Source organism: Dioscorea cayenensis, chromosome 1, assembly GCF_009730915.1.
Source record: "Dioscorea cayenensis subsp. rotundata cultivar TDr96_F1 chromosome 1, TDr96_F1_v2_PseudoChromosome.rev07_lg8_w22 25.fasta, whole genome shotgun sequence".
Lineage (NCBI taxonomy): Eukaryota > Viridiplantae > Streptophyta > Magnoliopsida > Dioscoreales > Dioscoreaceae > Dioscorea > Dioscorea cayenensis.
The window spans coordinates 25,261,221-25,266,612 of record NC_052471.1 but is presented as its reverse complement, the minus strand read 5'-3'; the positions used below and the strand labels follow the sequence as shown (position 1 = coordinate 25,266,612).

General features: G+C 44.8%; 1 non-coding gene across 1 annotated transcript; it reads left to right on the top strand.

Moving 5' to 3' along the window:
• Window positions 1-4,484: 4,484 nt before the first annotated feature.
• On the top strand, window positions 4,485-4,591 carry LOC120265875. The gene has a single exon (XR_005537784.1). It is a non-coding gene; the product is annotated as a small nucleolar RNA R71 (small nucleolar RNA).
• The last annotated feature ends 801 nt before the right edge of the window (window positions 4,592-5,392 follow it).

The window sequence follows — 5,392 nt, the reverse complement described above, 5'->3', positions numbered from 1 at the left end:
CAACCATGAATGCTTGATTGTATGAACATTTCCGCTAGAGTGACACTAGGGTTGAGAGTTCTTGTTGGTAACCTTGTGAGTGAGTGATACACCACGAGCATTAGACAAAGCTAGGTTGGAGAGGGTTGAGAGGGTGAGTCGAGAGGTACAGGAGCGTCCCCTTTCCCCTCCGACGTGATAGATTCTACCTCCGTTGCTCGAGTTCTTTGCGTCCATAATATAGTGAATGGTCTAAGGGATGAACCTCTGCTAGGGCCTAGTTACACGTGCAATAGAGTGAAGCGTTGAGGTGATCTTAGTATCTACGGCTTAATTGTGGCTAGGGACCTTCCGACTGGACCAAAGGGTTAGGTCTAATTCTAGGAAGAGATTTATTATTTGGAATCCCTAGAGCTCATTGCAACTCTATGCGAGTGCGAGGTGTTGAGATTGTTCGATTTCTCCTCCGGGACATGTATAGAGTTAGGCATAGTTGACCTTAGATTTGGGACTATGTATGTAAGGATTTCCAGGACTCACCATTGCATTGATTATGAAGCATAATAAAGAGTTCTTGCACTTGAAGCGATTATCCTAGGTGAAGCATCATCCGAGTACCCCATCTTTATCGATTGCCTTGCCTCCTCCTTACTTTTACTCTCTTACTTGTTGCTTTTAATTTCTGACAATTGAATCAATTCCACACTCATCCGGGATTATTACTTTGACAAACCCGTGCACTTGCGGGATATAAGCAAGGAGACCTTGTCAGGGGACAAGGTGCCCGGGTAATCTGTCGGTAGATGTCCATACTCCTCTATTATATATATGCCTCGTCATACAAACCCATGCTAATGGAAAACTCAAAAATGCTCATGGAAAATTGATGACCGAATACTCTAAACTGTATGTCATCCACAAGCTAAAAAGACGCAAGCACCTCCAAAGTCAGCGGTCGGAAAACTGGCTCTCATATAGATAGCAGCCTCTGCCACCCTCCTACAGCCATCATTGACTCCAGCTCTCTAACAAACTCATCGCCCCGCTGGACCCCGTTTAACACACTAAGGTAAGCAAAACGGGATTGGCCAAACCTAAGCCCTGATAGTCGCTCGAAGCGAGCTTGATGCTCGGGATCCTAAAATACAATGTGTGCCAACTCGGGTAAAGGTTCCCTAGGGCGCTTGCCTTCTTGCTTCTTCGCATGCGGTGCCATGCCTGCAAGCAATAGTGAAGAGATGATCAAAGACGCTCAGTCATAGAATACTACAGAATTCCACACGGGCTTGTGGAAATTATCAACGCCCGTGTGGATCTGCAGGGCCTGAAAAACAGCACGATAGCATTTCTATTTTCAAAAAAAATACAATGTGAAACCCTGTTAAAATACTCTCGGAACATACATAGACCCTTTTAACTCATAATTTAACACAACTCAAGTCATTTAATTTACTAAACAAGAAATGGCAATTGGAAGAAGAATTAAAGATTCACCGAAAGAAAAGAAAAAGATAGGTTTGAAAACCTTGAATTCGGTGGGAAAAAATGCTTGAAATCACCGTAAAAGAACGATTAATCGGCCGAGAAATTAATCAGGAGCAGTTTTTCAGGTGGTTGAAGATGAAGAGGAAGAGAAATCGCAAAGATTTTTAAAGAAAAATTTGCGTCCCTTGGAATTATGCGAATTCCCACGGGCGTGCGGAAATTACCCATGCCCGTGCGTCTCTAAAGGAAAACTGCACAGGGGAACGTGCACGCCCCAGTGCGCTCTCGGGAAATGCCCTTTCGACTCTGAACGCTCTCACATGGGCATATGGAAAATACCCACGCCCGTGCGCCCGATCCACAGGTGCAGCCGTACGCCCCTGTGGCTTCTCTAGACATCCGAGAAAATTCCTAAGTGTTCCGCACCCCCGTGCGGAAATGCCGCATGTGCGTGGACATTCACAGGTCTAATTCATAGGGGTAAATGCACGCCTCTGTGCCTTCTCGGGATGGAGAGAGCTTCTCTGCAGAGATTCGCACGGGCGTGAGGAAATTACCCATGCCCGTGCGGGTTTTACAAGGTCGGCCACAAGGGCGAGTTCACGCCCCTGTGTGCTCTCGGGATAAATCGCCAAACTCTGCAGGAGATCACACGCCCGTGCAGAAATTACCCACGGGCGTGTGATATTCGCATGGTCATTCACAGGGGCCGCCGCAAACCCCTGCGCTTCCTCTGGATGAGCTCGAAATGCAGATCCACGGGCGTGCAGAAATTCCACACGTCCGTGCGTTTTCCTGGATGCCTTAGAAAAAACTTGCAGGCTCTGCAAAAAAAATTTTCTGAACATGTTTACACACTCAGAGCCTGCCCTATTATACAAGTTTTACCAGTAAAAACATGAAATAAAGCTCAAACGACCCAACTTTACCAAATCCACATGAAAACACATAATGAATCCTCAAAACCTAAAATAAAATCGTAGCACATGCATCTAAAAATCAAGACACCAACACTTAACAATTTATTCATGCAAACACTACATTATTCGACTAAGAAAAATAGTAAACACTTGGGTTGCCTCCCAAGAAGCGCTTGTTTAACGTCACTAACCTTGATATAGCTTGTCTTAAATCACGGGGGCTCATAGATGAATGTTGCCCTCTTACCCATGACTTGGAAGCATGATGAGCACAATCTCTTCAAGGTAGAGGGTGTATTATCGGGCTTGGGGCCACCTATCAATGGTTCATCCAACTTCTTCGGTTCACGTACGTCTCCAATAGCCTTGGAGCATTTCCGGTGGCGTTTCCTAGCCTTCTTCATTTTACGGAGCACCTTCTTCAAGATCCCCGAGGTAGATGGTACTTCTTCCGTCGAACCAAGCATCATTACTTCTTCATAATCCTCCTCTTGGTCGAATAAACCCTCGTATGGGTCCGGATTGAACATTTTCTGCATGTATTCATCAATAATCTCATCAGTAGTGTCTAGAAAGTATAAAGTATCATCGAAATCAAGAGAATGCCGCATGGCTTCAACAAGGCGGTATGTGAGCTTGTCATATCCAACTCTCAAAGTTAGCTCTCCGCCATCCATGTCAATCAATGCCTTGGAAGTCCGCAAGAACGGCCTCCCAAGTATCAAGGTTACATCCGCATCCTCATCGACGTCTAGCACCACAAAGTCTACAGGAAATATATACTTGTCCACCTTGACAAGTATATCTTTGATGATATCCCTCAGATATCTCACCGTTCAGTCCGCCAATTGCAAAGTCATCCGAGTGGGCCTAGGCTCACCCAAGCCTAACTTTTGAAAGAAGGTGTACGGCATGACGTTGATGCTTGCCCCTGAGTCCGCCAATACCATTTCTTCACCCATATTGCCAATGCTACAAGGAATGATGAAGCTTCCCGGGTGTTTCTTCTTGTTTGGCATGTTCCTTTACAACACCATCGAGCATGAGGCATCTAGAATCACCGAAGAACACTCCTACAACTTCCTCTTGTTGGTCAACAAGTCTTTCAAGAACTTCGCATACTTAGGCATTTGGGCCAATGCCTGACAAAAAGGAATATTGATGTGGAGTTTCTTGAACAAACTTAGGAGCTTCTTGTACTGTTCATCCCCTTGGTTATTTTTCAATCTAGAGGGATAAGGGATTCTTGGCTTGAAAGGTGGGGGTGCCACCTCCTTCTCTTTGCTTGTTTCCTCTTCTACCTCTATAACCTCGGGTGCGTGTTCTTTTGGCATCTCACTCAGAAGCCTACCTTCAACCTCATGACCACTTCTCAAAGTGATTACATTCACTTGCTCTTTAGGGTTGGTCTCTGTATTGCTCAGCAAGCTTCCATGTGGCCTTTCAGAGAGAGACTTCGCAATTTGCCCCACTTGATTTTCAAGGTTATGCAAAGGGGCAGTGTGGTTGCGAAGTGTAGCCTGAATTGATTCAAATCTTGTATTTGCAGATTGCACAAATCTAGTCAAGGCCTTCTCCAAATCATTCATTCCGGTTTCCAAACCTGAAACTCTGTTTTCCACATGCGGCACTTATTGTTGTGGTTGGAAACCCAGTGACCCCATGGCCTTTGGTGGACCTTCATTACTCCATGAGAAATTGGGATGATTCTTCCAACCCGGATTGTAGGTATTGCTATATGGGTTTCCTTGAGGTCTCATGCCATTACCTACGAAATAGACATTCTCCACTGAAGATAAATCACCAGTAGAGATCGGGCAATCGGAGGGAGCATGTCCTCCGCCACACCCAGTGCAATTAGTCACGGCCGCTACTCTATTTGAAGTTAGAAGATCTAACTTCTTACTCAAATTAGTCACAGCCACCTTTTTCTTCTCCCTAGCATTCCATTGGTATCTGTTTAACCCCATTTCTTCAATTAACTGACAGGCCTAATCTAGGGTCTTGCTACCTAAGGTACCTCCTGCTGCCGCATCCAAGAGTTGCCTTAAATTCGGGTTCAAACCATTGTAAAAGGTCTGAACAATCATCGACTCTTGAAATCCATGTTGCGGGCACTTTCTCAGGAGCTCCTTGAACATTTCCCATGTCTCAAATAGAGACTCCAATTCCAACTGAACAAAGAATGAGATCTCATTCCTAAGCTTCGCGGATTTTCTGGGAGGGAAATAACAGGCAAGAAAAGCTTCTACCATCTCCTCCGATGTGGTAATTAATGCTCTAGGTAATGAGTGTAACCACTGCTTCACTCTCCCTTTTAGGGAAAATGGGAAGGCTCGCAACTTGATGGCATCATCCATCACCCCGTTTTTCTTTAGCATATCACACACCTTAAGAAAACTCTCTATATGGCTGTCTGGATCCTCATCAGCCAACCATTGAATTGTGTGGATTACTGTAACATGTGGATGAATGTTGGCTTCAGCTCGAAGTTCTGAGCTGTAATCGGGAGACGCACAATACTCGATTGTGTCCCCAACACTGAAGGTCTGGCATAATAGAATAATGTTCGCGGTTGCTCATTCTGTTCTGCCATGTTTTTTAGATTCTTCCACTTCCAAATCAGCTAGATTAGTCTGTTCTTGCACAAGCTCTTTCCCTCTTCTTCTAAGTGTACGTTCAAGCTCGGGATCTCCTTCAATCAATATTGAGGGGTTCCCTCGGGTTATAACCTGGAGCTGCACCCAAAAAAAAGAAAAAGAAATCAGAACGATGATAGAATAAGAAGATATGAAATAGAATGTATGGTAAATAGCTAAGAAAACAAAGTGCAAAGTATCTCTAAGCGCCTACTCCCCGGCAATGGCGGCAAAAACTTGACAAGGTCCCCTTGCTTATATCTCGCAAGTGCACGGGTTTGTCGAAGTAATAATCCCGAATGAGTGGGTATCATATCCACAGGGAGTAGGGAATAAAAAGACTTAATTCACTTCTTAACTATGTGAAAA